Source organism: Macrobrachium nipponense, chromosome 9, assembly GCF_015104395.2.
Source record: "Macrobrachium nipponense isolate FS-2020 chromosome 9, ASM1510439v2, whole genome shotgun sequence".
In the NCBI taxonomy this organism is placed as follows: domain Eukaryota; kingdom Metazoa; phylum Arthropoda; class Malacostraca; order Decapoda; family Palaemonidae; genus Macrobrachium; species Macrobrachium nipponense.
In genome coordinates, this window is record NC_061110.1 from 69,206,491 (window position 1) to 69,222,848 (window position 16,358).

The 16,358-nt window shown below is 48.3% G+C and overlaps 1 long non-coding RNA gene across 1 annotated transcript in view; it reads right to left on the reverse strand.

Annotated features, from left to right (window-relative positions):
• LOC135218652 (uncharacterized) overlaps positions 1-16,022 on the reverse strand; it is a 401,138-nt gene extending 385,116 nt beyond the window's left edge. Inside the window, exon 1 of the long non-coding RNA XR_010315373.1 lies at positions 15,850-16,022. This is a non-coding gene — a long non-coding RNA (uncharacterized LOC135218652). The remainder of the gene's footprint in view (positions 1-15,849) is intronic.
• Between the last annotated feature and the right edge of the window lie 336 nt (positions 16,023-16,358).

The following is a 16,358-nucleotide window of genomic DNA, read 5'->3' on the forward strand; positions in this document are numbered from 1 at the left end:
CCCCCAACATCCACTCCCTCGCTGTGCATACATCTTTCTCTAGAAAGGTTGCTACCTTCTCCGAACATCGGGTTATCCTCTCTGGGGAAGGATACGCCCGAAAAACCTGAGAAGCCATCATCGAATCCCCAGATAGATACGATCTTGACTGGGGATTAGCTGTGACTTCTCGAAATTCACTAGCAAACCCAGAGAGCTGCTAGATTCAATGTTAATCGTAAGTCCTCCAGACATTTCTCCTTGGACTTGGCCCTGATTAGCCAATTGTCCAAGTAGAGGGAAATCTCACTCCTCGAGATGAAGCCACTGAGCAACGTTCTTCATCAGCCCTGTGAAGACTTGGGGGGCTGTGGAAAGGCCGAAGCATAGGGCCCTGAACTGAATAACGTTCCCTCCCCACATGAATCTTAGAAATTTGCGTGACGAAGGATGGATCGGCAAGTGGAAGTAAGCGTCCTGAAGGTCCAGTGACACCATCCAGTCCCCGGGACGAAGAGCTGCTAAGACTGATGAAGTCGTCTCCATAGCGAACTTCCTCTTCTTCACAAAGACGTTCAGGGCGCTTACGTCCAGAACCGGCCTCCATCCTCCTGAGTTCTTGGGAACTAGGAGCAGAGGGTTGTAGAAACCCGCGGAAAGAGGGTCCTGTACCATCTCTATTGCTCTTTCTCCAACATCAGCTCTACTGCTAGAGCGAGGGCTTGATTCATGAGTGGGTCTTTGTATTTGGCCACCAGTTCCCTTGGTGTGGTGGTCAAAGGTGGTCTCGAGATAAAGGGAATGAGGTATCCCCTCTTGATGATAGCAAGGGACCAGTTGTCCGCCCCCTTTTGTGCCCAGACGTCTGCAAAGTTCAGAAGTCTGGCACCCACAGTTGTCTGGAGGACACTCGAGCTATTTCTTGGCTATAACAGACCGAAAGAAGGTCCTTCCTCTTCTAGGTGGTCTCGAACCTCTGGAGGAAGGAGAGCGGGACGAAGGGCCTCCTCGAAAGGGCTCTTGCCTACTCTGAGTTTCCTTCTTTGTTTTCTGTTGGAACGAAGGTTTCGGGATTCTAGCTGAGCGAGCCAGCATATCCTGCGTCGCTTTAGCTGACAACGAGCTGGAGATGTCATTATTTATTTTCTTCGGGAAGAGTTGCGGAGAAAGCTGAGAATACAACAATGAAGCTCTCTGTGCATGAGAAACAGCCTTGGTAAGAAAGGAGCAGAAAACCGCCCTTTTCTTTACTACTCCTGCGCCAAAAAGGGAAGCTATCTCCCCGGATCCGTCTCTCACTGCCTTGTGCATACAAGACAGCACTGCGTGAAGGTCTTCAGGTGAAAATGTCTTGATCTTGAGTCCTCTTAGCCATGACTCCAAGGGTCCAGTCAAGAAAGTTAAAAACTTCTAAGACTCGGAACATTCCCTTCAGAAGGTGATCTAACTCGCTCATACCCCACGTCGTCTTCGCAGAATTAAGCGCCGAGCGACGTGCGGAATCAACCAACGAAGAGAAGTCCGAGTCTGCTGAAGAGGGAAGAGTCAGACCCAAGGGCTCTCCTGACTCGTACCAGAACCCCATCTTACCTGTAAGTTTGGACGGGGGAAAAGAAAATACGGTCTTCCCTTTCTCCTCCTTCGATACCAACCAATCGTTGAAGTTCTTAAGAGCCTTCTTCATCGACACCGTCGGTTTCATCTTAACGACTGAAGACTTCTTAGTCGTATTGGTCGTTGAAAATAAGGACGGAGGTGACGGAGGAGCAGCCGCCGAAAGAGACTTGCCAAAATCTTGAAAGAGGAGGTCGGTCAGTCTCTTGTATGACGAAACTGAAGCATCCTTGGGCAAATCTTCCTCAGAATCCCCAAGATACTCTTCAGACGAATGACGTTTAGAAGTTCTACTGCCAGGAGGAGAGCTATTCCTCGGAGAGCGCCTACTGGAAGAATGTCCACTGTGGGAGAGTTCGACCTACATGGACAGCCCCCACTGGGAGAGCGCTTACAGGGAGAGCGCCTACAGAGAGAGCGCCTACTTGGAGAACGCCTACAAGGAAGAGCGCCTACCTGGAGAGCGCCTACTAGGAGAGCGCCTACTTGGAGAGCGCCTACTAGGAGAGCACCTACTTGGGGAGCGCCTACTAGGAGAGCGCCTACTTGGGGAGTGCCTACTAGGAGAGCGCCTACTAGCGGAAGCTCGCCTGTCGGAAGCAAAGTCTAAGTCCACAGATGAGCGCCTGGACAAGGGAGAGCGCGTATCAGGCTCTCTGCGCCTGCTAGGCTCTTGGCGCCTGCCATCCTCAATACGCCTGCCAGGCTCTTGGCACCTGTCAGACTCAAAACCCCTACCAGGGTCTTGACGCCTGCCACGGGGAGAGAAAACTTCCACGGAGGAGTCCCTGTCCGAAGCACGGCGCTTACAAGGCTCTGAGCGCCTATCCAATCGGGAGTAATCCAACAGAGAGGAATGCTTCCACTGGCGCCTACTAGGCTCCGAGCGCCCGTCAAAAGGAGAGCGGCTACCAGGCGAAGAACTCTTCCTTCGCTCCTGACAAGTACGAGGCTCTTGACGTCTGTCAAGGTCTTGACGCCTAACTGAAGAGGAGCGGAAATCCTGAGGAGAGCGCCTGTCAGGCTCCTTACGCCTGACATGCTCAATACTCTTGCTGGGGAGAGAGGAGAGCCTACTCGGAGAGTGATCCCGAACTTCAGCCTGCACTTCTGACTTCCTACTACGAGGCTCAAAAAACTTCTCTAGCAGGAGGAGAGCGAGCAGAAGGGACGTTCTTAGACTTCTTCACCGGAAGCGAGGTGTCCTTCCGACGATGAGAAGACCCGGCAATAGAATCAGCTAAAGCCGCAATCTGCGCCTGCAGACCCGCCAGGATGCGCGCAGGAGACCTCTTGAATTCCTCTACAGGAGACGTAGTCCGAGACCGAACAGGAGAAGCGTAAATAGAAGAATTCTTGGCTCTCTTGCGTTCCACTTCTGGTTCTTCGGCGAAGGATTCGGGGCTGGAAGGAAGGGAGCAAGGCGCTTTCCAGGGCCTCTTGAGAGGGCGAGACGACTCCGAGGCGCTCCATCTACGCTTAGGAGAAGGCGACAAAAATGACGAGAAGCACTGGCGCAATAACTCCTTCTTGGCTCGATCCAAGGCAGCCTGGGAACGAGCAACAGGATCTGCCGAGGGGAAGCCTGACCGGTGGGGGTTCTCCCTAACCTTCCTGCGGCTTTCGACTTTCCTCCTCCACTGGGTCTGGGAGTCTGGAAGAGGTCTAGGCCTGGAAGCGTTAGTGAGCTGGTCAGACGCACCCTCCACTGCACTAGGGGCACTGCACTGATCACTTGCACTATCACTCTTACCTTGTCGAGAGCGAGCGAAGCTCTCCTTACTCCTGATCGAGGCTCTCCCGGAAGCAACTTCCGAAAACGAATCTTCGGGTTCAAAGCTGGGTGCAGGGGCTGAAACAAGAGAAGGAACTACTTCTGCTACAGGGTTCTCAACATCCATTTCACTGACTCTAGATCTACTTGAGCTCCTTGAAGAAGCCTTACGCGCCCTATCCTTCTCCAACTTCCTTAAATAAGTAGAAAGAGCCTTCCATCCATCTTCATCTAAACTCTCGCACTCTTTACAAGGGTTAACAAAAGAGCAATCATTCCCCCTACAAACCATACATAAGGAGTGAGGATCCAAAGCAGCCTTTGGAAGCCTCACTTTACAGTCACTCACTGAGCAAACTCTAAATAAAGAAGGTTTCTTAACCTCAGAATCATCCATGATTATTAACTCAAAGAACAATCCAAAAGAAAATCCAAAAGCGTAAGCCAAGCCAACAAACAAAAGGTACTTCACCAAAATCCAATTCATCGGCAACGAGAAAGAATCTAACTATCTTAATGACTGAACAACAGGTGTTGTCCAGCCGGCGACAGAAAAAAATCTGACAAGAAAGGGGGACTGGTTCTTACACCCGCCACCCAGCGGCGGGTAATGTAAATCACCTGACCTACCTGTAGCGTGTGCCGCGAGTTTTGAATTTTCTGTCGTGACGTCAGAGACATAAGCTAATTATATATCTGGCAGGGAAGTTCTGGTACAAAAACAGAGGCCCAGGGACCAAAAACGATTGCGTCACACTACGGCGATAATCCGGCAGTAAAACATCTTCATATATCCAAAAAGTAAATACTACTAATAAAGATATATATGCGCATTACGATTATAACAATTACATGAAGAGCTGATAATCTGCATGAATAACTGGTAAACTGTTCTGCAAGAAAGTTGAGTAAAGCAATTATTTACAATAGGTACGAAAGTCAAGATGTCGTGACGTCATAATAGTACAGAACTTAAAAGAACATTCTAATTACAAAAGATGGCAATTTGTCGAAAATTGCATTTTTCCTAACTATACAAACCCGAGGTCCTTTAACAATAGGAAGTAGCTAGCGGCAGCTGGAACGGTCGTAAGCTTCGAACAAGGGGAGAACGGTAGTTAACTGCTTGTCCGACAGTGCGCGCGCCTGAGAGGTGAAGAATCACTTTTGCTATAGGCCCATGCAAAATAATGCAGAGTGAGGGGTGGCATGAGGTGGGACTATATGTAAAGGACCTCAGGTTTGTATAGTTAGGAAAAAAGCAATTTTCGACAAATTGCCATTTGTTCCGACACGAATACAACCCTCGGTCCTTTTAACAATAGGAAGACTCTTCTTGGTGGGAGGAATCTGAGTCTTTTTGGTGAACAAACTGGTCGTCCCAACCTTGGAAAGCCTCCCTGGTTGTAAGAGCGAGGGAGGGGGTCCAAGCCTCACCTCTCCGATTGATCGGGGTGTGCACCGCAGGATCAACAGTCAGACCTCTGGGCCAAGTACTAAGAGAGAGGCAAGCATATCTCTTCGTACCAGCAAGCAAGAACTTGTTCCTGTTTGCAAAAAGGCAACAATAAAGTATGGGTTTGTCCTCAAACTGGCATCACTTCCTCCCCCTTGTTGGAGGAAGTGGTGGATATATGCTCCTATCCCTAGTGGAAGGGATAGGATGGGGGCTCTGTTGAGTAGCTCACCTGCATCTCGTCCTTATCCAGCAGGGTGACGACCGTGTCCCTCTACCCACAGGTAGAGGGGAAGAAAAAGATGGGAAGAGGAGCCAGTCACACTCTCATTCACTCATCCATTCTTACAGTCACACCAGGACTCGATGCTGTTCAGCCTGCGAGGGTCTGGGTTCGCTACACAACGTTTGTAGCAGCCACCACGGGTCCCAAGGAAAAAGATCCAAGACCTCTGGGGTGGGCAATATCCCGAAGGTAGAAGGAGGTGCATGTGGTCTGGCAGACCCCTGCCTTCAGTACCTGCGCCACGAAGAAGTTCTTGCGGACAAAGCAGCATTTCCTTCGCATCGAAGGCGGTGAAGTCCATTAGGGAGGGGATTGTGAATGACTCGAACCGATCGTCAGGGACCAAAAGGTTCTGAGTCTTCGCTACGAAGTTCGGTACGAAATTGAGCGTCACGGATCCCCATCCCCTGGATGCTTGACTTCGCAGGAAAAGTCATGCAGTTTCCTCAGAGGAAAAGAAGGGAATAGTCGCATGACCTATCCCTCTTCTCGACTTCGGTGATGTCCAGTACCCATACTGGTCTGTCCGTTTGCCACGAGTCTCTCGCATCCTCCTATACCCCATGCAGCGAAGTTCTCGGTAGTGGATAGGACACCGACACTCCATGGTGGGTGTCGATGGTATGGGTACTGTGACAAGCTATTAAGACGAAGTAATGATTGCTCCATAACAACCGAACTAAGTCCACAGCGTAGTTCGTAACTGACTCGGGCGCTCTGACAGCTGCCGACTGACTGGTTCGGTATCGGAAGTGAGGCAAGTTGTCCAAGCATCCGAGTAAGTCACGTGACCTTCGCCTTACCTTCGCCTTTTAAAGAGTTATGCCGAGAGACCAAACAAATAATGTATTTGTTTGTCACCAATGCCGGACGGCGAGGTGATGATTCTCTTAAGGCATATGCTCAAAAGGCGAAAGTCAATTGCCGTCTAGAGACCTAGGTCCCTGAAGGCAAGACACTCTCATAGTAGTTGAATCTCAGCTAAGGAGAAACAACAGTATGTGACGTTGAAGACGAAGGTAGGCAATGAATGCAACCTACGTCTTCCAGCTGAATCGAGAGAAGGAATCTCAAGATTCTGAACCTGTGCTTACAAATGACTGAAAATGCTAACCGCTATTTCATTGCTGTCCGGTGAGAAGTCGTAGTTGCAATGAAAGCGGGGCGTTCTTCAGTAATGAAAACACAGGGGAGAGCCACCTGAAGAACTGCTTCTCATGGGCTGAACGTTTGGAAATAGAGCTGGCAGGTGTGGGAGTAGGCGATGCCTTTTAATACATCTGCTAATCCGGGGTGAACAATGAACAATTGCACACCTCCGAATAAGAGATATTTTGAGGACAAACTCAGATTCCGCAAAAATCATTCGCATTATCGCAGTGCGATGCAGCAAGAGACTATTACAGAATTCTGTTACCGTGCGGTAAACAGAAAGATGAAAGTCGAAGAGATATCTCTGTTGTAAATTCTCGCAATACTGAAGGCGATGAATTCGAGCGTCACAGCAGTAGATGGTCATTCATGTATGCGAGAATCCCCGTTAATCAGAGACTTAAGTCTGTGATTGTTGGGCAGATATACGGTTGGTATTCAATCAAAGCAGGGGAGAAAGACATAACCAACTCTGCATCTCGAAGCGGCAGCTGGTACCGAGTTGCCTCGGGCAATTCAATACGCAGTAGCTGTCGCTGACTCGTCATCCTGAGTTGCCAAGTAATCCATTCCACGAAGGAATGCGTTCGGCTAGAACCACCGAGCATAAAAAGATATGCTCGAGCAATTATATTTAGGCGAAACGAATTTCGGTAAATACAAAAGCTGAAATGGTGTTGTCGTGACAAAACCATAAGTATATAAAATTGAAACTGGAAACTCCTGGGAGGTTGCAGGCAACCCCGAGTTGCAGTTCAATTAGAATACTCCTCGTCTAAGTCGCAATCCGTAGAGTAACTAGGATATGCGCCTACCCCTCGAACAATTCAACTGCTTAGCAGAATCATGTCGCGAGGTTAATATACGTACTAGTATATTTGTAAGATTCTGAACAACGATCTCCATCCTAAATTCTTTTCCTTCAAGAAAACAAAATAAGGATTGGAGATCGACTACCTTCGATCTCTATCAAAGAGAGTGAAGAAGTCTTCCTCGAAGGAAAGCTTCAATGGTGAACAGAATACCGAAGACGATAGTTCAAGCCAAACTGGATGTTCCCGTCCGTTCTTCTCTATTCCAGGTTGGTCGCCTACTGTGAGATACTCTTCTTTCAGCAGCAGTCTTCTTCCCAATGCTAGAAATTCCAGGAATTCGAGCATAGGCGAGGTTCCCGATTATCGCGTAACAATTATCGGGAATTCTCGTCTCGCTCACTTTGGACCGTGGTCTCGCCTAAGTGTTTGGAGATCGTAAAAAACTCGAACACTCTGAATGCGCTAAAAATTCCGTAGAATTCTAAGCACTCTGCGAAACCCCCACCGAATTCGTTAAACGATATCGGCTTGGTGGTCCCTCTTCGATTCCCGTAGAAATCGAGGATGGGGCAGGATCCCTCCTCAACGACCGGGCTTACGTCAGGTAGGACCTGAAGGTCCCCCCGGGAGCGCAGTCCCCCAACGTGGGATCCTACAGAGAAATCTCTGTAGGATCCCTCCCATTTCCCTCGTAGCCGTAAGGAAAGAGGGAATGGGGAGGAATTGGATACTCTCTCGCCTTCCCAGTGGAACTAGCAGTTGGAGAAGAGTAGGAACAGCCATCGCCTTGCGGCGATGGCCTCTCAGAGTCTGGGAAAACGTATCGTCAGGAGAAAAACGTTTTTCCCGAGGGGGAGGGTTACGAACTCGCCCTGTAGGTAAGGGTCTGCTTGCCACTGTGAACGTTGTCTGGGTGGGGCTGATCGACACCTGACAGGAGAGAGCCGATACCGTCCTCCGACTCATTCCAGTCCTCATCGAGGTCGAAACCTCTCAGGAGGACCGAAGGAGTATTTAAATACTGTGTCCGAAGACACGTAGAAACACCACTGTCGCAGTAGAGGAGGTGGAAGTAGCTTGTTCGACCGGCCAGATCTGAGAGAGCCTTCTCCGAGACGAGAGACTCTGGTTCAAGACAGAATCAGCAAGCTCCGATCGCGGCAGACCCACCGTCGGTTTGGGTTCCCTCTCGGGCCCCAAAACGACTCGAGCCGAGACGTGGGCTCTGCTGGTGGGAGCGGCGATCCTTCCCCGAGGTCGTTGCGCTGACGAATCAGCGCCATAACCTCGACAAAGTTCCTCTGGATCTCGGAAGTCTTGCAGAGCATCTTGCAGAGTAGGACCGTCAAGCCCCTCGAACAAGAGCATTCCGAGAACCTCCCCCTTAAGGAGGAGGAACTGCGATAGACCCTCTCGGATTCCTCCTGCCACTTGCGCGTACGTCCTGGTCGGTCCGAAGATCGTACCTGGTACTTACGGCGTCGTGACGGGATCGTGCAAGGCATGCGCCTCACAATCATCACCCGCTGTGACCTCGCTCTTCCTGGTAGCAAACCGAGGAAGTTGCAGGCACGGGAGAGGAAGACATGACGCTCCTCTTTCGCTCACTGGCAGAACCAGCGGGCTTGGAGGGCTGCAGGCAATCGCCAACTTGCAGGCCTAGTCGAGCCGTTTCCCAGGGAAACGGCTGGACCGAGAACAGCGGCCCCGATCTCGTGTGCAGAGGAGCTGCTGCTGGTCCCCCTATCCGCCCGGCCCCGGGGGGAGCGGCGGGCAGGAGACCTGCAGAGACCACTGTCGCGGTGAGACCGGTGCGTGTCCTCGCGGCGCGTCATACCGCTGGTACCAGCCGAGGCTGGCACCAACGATCGGGAGGGGGAAACCTTTTCCCAGCCTCAGCCCGTGGCTGGTCAGAGACAGTCACGTCTACCAGGGTTACCAGCTGGTCGCTGCGAGAGCGGCCGCTGGCCTGGCGAGAGTCACATGAGCGGCTCTCACCAGCTTCTGCTCCGTGCCACGGTCCTGGCGCCGAGCGAACTCTGGCGCCAAAATTTTGGCTATACGCTCTCCCACGGGAGATAGTATACTCAGAACTTCTCGCGAACGAGAGACTGAGCCGGAACCTGGCGTAGCGGCAGCGCCGCAAACACCAGGCGAGGAAGTACCGGTGGTAGTCGGTACGCCTCTGGTCCCCGTCTTCTTCTTCCTTGCGGAAGGGGAGATGGGCCCTGTTCCCTAAAGAGCATGAGGACCGGCAGAACCCCCCGTCCCACGGGAGTGGAACAAACCCTTAGAAGTTCCCGAAGGAGCCTTCTTAGGGGGGAAACCCGGGTTACCAAACTGGTCGCTGCGAGAGTGGCCGCTGGCCTGGCGAGAGTCACCTGAGCGGCTCTCACCAGCCTTCTGCTCCGTGCCGCGGTCTTGGCACCGAGCGAACTCTGGCGCCGAAACTTTGGCTGCACGGTCTCCCGAGGGAGAGCGTACACTTCCGGGATCTCCTCGCGAACGAGAGCGAGCCGGAAACATGGAGGTCAGCAGCATCGCCGGGCTAGCACCAGGGCGAGGAAAGGTCAAGTACCAGTGCTAACCGGTACTCCTCTGGTCCCCGTCTATCTCTTCCTTACGGAAGGGGAGACCCCGCTGGCCCCGCCCGAGGAGCAGGAAGGACCAGCAGAAGGACCCCCCAGTGGGACGGGCCCTTAGAAGTTCCCGAAGGAGACTTCTTAGGGGGGGAGGCAGCCTCCTTCTTCTTCGGCTTATGGGCCTTAGAAGTCGAAGGGGAAGAAGCAGACGAAGACGAAGATGACACCCCTTTCCTTCTTCTTCTTCCTCTTCTCATCAGCTCACGCAGGACAGTCGTCAGGTCCTCCATCCTGGCCGGAGCCCGGGCTATTGCCGAAGCAATACGGCCCGACTGCACCTGTCCGGAAGGACCTGGGACTGGGGGTGGGGAACACACCGTGGGCAGGACCAGCACGGACAGGCGCAGGAGCCAGGAGCGACAGGTACAGCAACCAGCTCAGGAGCGGCAGGAACAGCGGCAGCGGTAGACCCAGAAGGGACAGCCAAGCCAGCAGCGGGAACCACATCAGCGGCAGGTACGGCAGGCCCACCCATCGCTTCGTAGAATCATCGGCAGCCAGCGGGAACCTGGGTACTGCAGCCGGTCCAGGGGCAAGCTGCTGGAACAGCGGAAGGTAAGTCTGGAGCAGGCAAACACGAAGAACAAAGGCGGCGGCGGCATACCCCCCACGATACGGCGGCGACCGGCCCTAGTATAGCGGCAGACGGCGTCACCGGCACCAGCATGGGATGGTAGACCAGGCGGGGGGGAGCAGCATAAGCGGCCGTGGATGGTAGTAGTGGAGACCTCTCCATGGGTCACCGCCCCAACCTCGCTAGACGCTGCAGCAGCCCGTGGGATGCTAGGCACGCCCTGCCGCCGCAGTGGGTCCATACCTGTCCAAGGTCGTCTCTCCCACGGATGTAGCACCTGCGGTAGCACAGACAGATAGTAAGAGGGGTTCCCTCACGCACGGGGGGGAGACATGCCCCACCCCAAACGCAAGGATGACCCCAAATACAAAATACAACGAGGAAGCTGAGCGGGGGACAGGAAAGAAGACGAAGAATCGGATACCAAGGGAGTCGCGGGAGAGCTTTCCGACGACTTCCTGGCAGACCTTCGCTTCCCCTACCCCGGCACAGCAGTGAAAAGTAATATGAAAATGAAACAGAATAACTGCACTTGCGGATTCACTTCATAGAAACTTAAAGGGGGAAGGATCAATTCCTAGGTAAGAGCAGAAAACTTGATTCCAATATAATATGATGCTATCATAAAAATATATATGAAAATCAACAAAACAATACGCACTTGCGATTTCACTTTCACAGAAATAAATCGTAAGGATCAATTCCCAGGTAAGAACGGAAATTGATCCAAAATTAAAATTGATGCAATTAAATAAATGAAAAGGAAAAAGAATACTGCAATTGCGAATCCACTTTTACTGCATTCTATTCATACAAAATAAGAGGCTCGTGCCGAGCGCATTCACGCTCTCAGCACGAACGCACAGGGCAAAAATATAATGAAAAAAAGAGGTACTTACATTTTTGCAATTACACACTTTCACCCAAAATACATGATCTCGGCGTTGAGCGCGCCCGCCCTCGGCACCGAGACATAATTCAAGGGTATCAATTTAATGAAAAGAGCGGAAACTGCCGCATCTACGGCGATAGCTCCATGTTGGCTCATAATTAAGTAATGATAATGAAAACAGTGTACTTACAGTTTCATTTTCAAGTCAAACAAACCATTATACCAAACAATACAACGATAAGACGGATGAAGGGCAGAAGAGCGATGACGAAACCACAATCCTTCACACCCGCGGCCGAAAGCAAAAGTGATTCTTCACCTCTCAGGCGCGCGGGCGCGCACACTGTCGGACAAGCAGTTAACTACCGTTCTCCCCTTGTTCGAAGCTTACGACCGTTCCAGCTGCCGCTAGCTACTTCCTATTGTTAAAGGACCGAGGGTTTGTATTTGTGTCGGAACAAATAATTACTTAAATTTGAGTCAGAATCGAGTTACTTTTTCAATAACGAATATTTTCAAATTAATCATCATAAATATGTAAAATATTGATGTTTTACTATTTATTAAAAAAATTATCGAAGTGCACGCTTCGTCGTCGTCTTCTACCAAAACAGTTGTTTACTAACAAACTAAGCTGGTGAGGGACAGTTTTCAGATTGTTGTGATGAAAGTGCCCCAGCATCTGTGGGTACAAGTGGTGTGCGGATTTATCACAGGAAATGGTTAGTTTATTGACACAAGCGACTCCGTAAACATCGAGATGGCGTCAATCTTCTAAATATTTCGAGTTGTAAGTAAAAATGTTGAACGCATTTTGGTGAGATTTCCACTGCCGTGGACACCCTTTTCACTACCCTCTGTTTAAATCTTAAAATTTGGCCTTAATTTCTAACTTTGGATAAAATACTTATTTCGAAAGGAGAGTAGAGGTCTTTAGCTCAGTTTCTCACCAACAACAAAGTCGCGACTGATGCCCATCTCCGATGTCAGGACGCGTTATAATGTACTTTTTTTGGGATTCTTCACATTGATCGTACATGGTCCACTCCTGTACCCTGCGGTTTTTTACCCTAAACACTCACAAGGGGATCCAAGGGAGGGGAAGCCCTTCTTTCCAGTACACTCAAGGGGCCAATGTAGACGGAAGGGGGTTGAATGGTCTGGCCTAGACTAACCCTTCACTGTAGCTAGTACTAGGCTAGTTGGCATTTCAGAGAGTAGCTAGGCCTAGTATACGACCTAACTTATCCTACCTAGGGTAAAACATCACAGCAGGCCAAACAGGCCACCTACATTCAACGCTTGCCACCCTCCGAAAAATTACATTATAACGCGTCCTGACACCGGAGATGGGCATCAGTCGCGACTTGTTGTTGGTGAGAAACGGAGCTAAAGACCTCTACTCTCCTTTCGAAGTAAGTATTTTCTCCAAAGTTAGAAATTACGGCCAAATTTTAAGATTTAAACAGAAGGTAGTGAAAAGGGTGGCTACGGCAGTGGAAATCTCACCAAAACGCTTTAGAAATTTTTACTTACAACTAAAAATGTTTCGAAGATTGACGCCATCTTCATGTTTACGGAGTCGCTTGTGTCAACAAACTTCCCATTTCCTGTGCTAAATCTGCACACCACTTGTACCCATAGACGCTGGGGCACTTTCATCACAACAATCGTAAACCAACCTCTTACCAGCACTTATTCAAGGGGACTACGGCATTCTTTGCGGCGTTTTGCGCTCTTCAATTGTTTATCAGTGTTGTCAATTGGTATGTGTTTACCCTCCAAACTAGGTATAAGACTTACACAAAACCGGGGAAATAAGTGAAATTAGCGTATCTATTTGTATTATATATACCTACATATTACAGCAATTTTATCATTACTGCATTACTATGACAACTAGAATTCATCGAAACAGTTTGTAAATGCATCGGCGTATGTATGACGCTCCACTAGATTGGCAACGATGAGTCATTTTTCCTCACGTCGTCTCCTCGTAAGTATACATCCGAAACATTTGTAATTTTTGGGGGTTAATTTGGTTGCAAAAAAGGGATAATAGACATGAATTAAATAAACATTTTGAAGTAAAGTTAAACTAAATATTGAGTAAAGTAAACAATTAAGGGAATAAAAGCTTTGCATCTCATAATCAGTGTTGTCGTCTGCTGCTCGTAACTGTGTTTGCGGAGTGAGTGCTTAGGAACCAGGAACCACAGCGTGGTTCAAGTGCACTGTGGAGTGAATTAAGACCAAAATGTGTATAATTACAATCAAATAAGCACTGTGGAGTTTCAGTTGTGATGGCAGTAAGGATAAAACCACCGATTACAAGGTAAGAATGAATTCAGTTCCAACCATAACCCCGGGAATAACAAGTTTCATACTTTCACTAATATAGGCAACAAAATGTTGGGTATTATTACAGTTTCAACCATTATGGGAAATCTATTATATTGATAATTTTTCCCGAGTAAAGCACGTGATAACAAAACACTTCTTCTCAATACATTATTGTCGCTAATGCATACTTACAGAGAAAAAAAAATATTAAGTTTTTACCTCGAATTTTTCCTAAGTCGGGAGAGGTGTTTCCTCTACGGTAATGTTTACTTTTAATGAGCCCTCTAACTTACTTTCTTACGCAAACAAAAGCAGTTCCAGTTACTCATTATTGGCTGAGATGTGTGACATCGTTATGACGTCATGGGTTTCATAACCAATTACGAACGACTTTAGTCGAAAACTAAGTTTCACCAGCATTTCAGCAGAGTAAAAAAGTTACCTGTCCAGTGTCCACTGGTATCCTTGTTTGACTGAATACTCGAATAATGAAGCAAAAAACGGCATTTTGTCTTCCTGTACCTATGGGAGAGACAGTGGCTGGCCCTTCTGGCATTAATTTTGACAGACCTTCGATTTCCTACCGATTGTTTGCAGTGCAATGTGGTCGTCGGGTACCTGGCCACTTCCTACTTTTAAGTTGCATGTCAGGGAACCTTGCAACGGCTTCACGTTTTCTTCAAAGCAGCAGCACATCTTTATCAACCAACAGTTTAAGGTAAGCTTCATTAATTTATAGAGTATATTATAATGGTGGTAGTATAACGATGTATACAGCAGTATCATCACTTTGGATTTGGTTTGATGGATGTTAGGTAGTGGTCTTAAGGGGGGGTCGCAGGGGGGGCGGAGCCCCCCCCCCGCTAGGCCTAGGTAGGGGTACAGGGCCCTAGGTAAGGTTAGGTGGTTGTATTACGTTCGGTAGTGCCCCGAAAATCACTTTTCTCCTCCTCCCCCCACCCAAAAACCCCGCTTCCCACTGGGATCCCCCATAATTGAAGTAATAGGTTTATGCTTAGATTTTGTGTGTAAGAGTAACTTTTAGTTTCTTTTTTATTCATTTCCTCATGTTTCTATGCGATGTGCAACACCAATCTGGTCGTTTTTTGCCGTTTTTCGTCGTTAATACTGAAAAACGGGTGCGGCCTTCTCCGGACACATTTAACCTTTTTTCTGGAAAAACTCGTTTTTTTAACTCCAATTACATAGTAAAGCTCTAAATCGGATGGTTTGCAGTCGAAATAAATGTTAAATCCGTTGGAACTACATTATTTCTGATGCAACAAATATATATTATTATTCCATTTTCCCATAATGGTTGAAACTGTAATTTTACCAAATGTTGTTTTATTGTGCTGATTACAACTGCAATCTTGAGTAAGATCAATAAACGTTACATATATACGCTAACATTGTTCAAATGAGTGCTGGGAAGGCTGGGGAAAGATGGTGGCCGTCACTGATGAGAACCGTCCATGCAAAACGTAGCCGCCATATTGGATTTCAAAACTGCCTTGAAAACATATATTTTTCGAAGTGCTCACAATGCTTATTTTAGTTTCGTATGGGGCTTTCATATATCACATTATGTTGACGAAACTTCAGTCTTTTAAATGGTATGCTTAGAGTTGCAATTGTATTCTTGTTTCACCAATTAAATATCGAGTGAATAAGACCCGTCCACCGTGATGAGGGTTGGCCTGCCGTGATGTTCTACCCTAGTACAACAATTTGAGGTAATTCTAGACAATAACTCCATACGGACTACAAAGGACGGTCCTGCGAATACGGCAGCCACTAGGGATTGGGGCGTCCAATGTATTTCGCCGTGTTTAGTACTAGCCCCTGGGGGTTAGGCTAATTACAGTCCTCGATTACTATAGCTACTTCGATTAACCAAACAGGCCAACTGCTTCGCCGAGGATATAGGTAGATAGGCTACTCGGCTTGGATTTACTACCTAGGAAACTGTAATTTCCAAAGAAATACCCAACGCGAAGTTATTACCTAGATCTACCACGCACCTTACCCTCCATAGGCCTACCTAGTTGCCAAATTCTAGTTACAAAGTAGTACCTATAGGTATGGTAATTCTACCAAGTATTTATGATCAATGATCACTGTAATGACTATACACAGCCTACCCTACAGCTAAATATTAAAGCTGATAGATTAATTGGTACATTTCTGTCGATGCAAAAAAAAAAAAAAAAAAAATGCGTCAACTTGTTAAACAGGGAGACGTTCTGGGTAGGTAAGGCTAGGATAGCTACACCTTGCAACTTGCATCACTCATTAAGACAAATGGAGCCCGCCACTCACCTGAAAAGGCTCCAATACCAGTAGGCTATGATGACCCGAAGATTCCTCCACACTAACAACCGAAAACTGCGGGGAAACACAAAATTCACAAACTATAATAAAAACGACACCGAATGCGATCAGTAGCGGCCGCATGGATACTTTCCAGTCGAGCTTTTTGTACGTGACGCTCATCAGGGTTGCCGCAAAGTCCGCACGTCACCGAGAAACTAGCTCCGCACGGGGGGGTGTAGTGTTAATTGCCAAGCAATGTTATGTTGCTACACTAACTAGACGAAATAGTCATCCTGGTTATATTATATTAACCGTATCTTTTCCAGTATATGAGTTGGGTTTACTAATTAAACCTTTTTAGAGTTAGATTTTCCCCTTTCCGAAATTCAGGTGCTTCATATATTTTGAAACATTACGTAACCTAAATGATAGTAAAATTTAGAATCGAACGAGATACGCGGACAATGTTCAGTCTTGAAGCTGGTTAATTACATTCGATATATATATATATATAT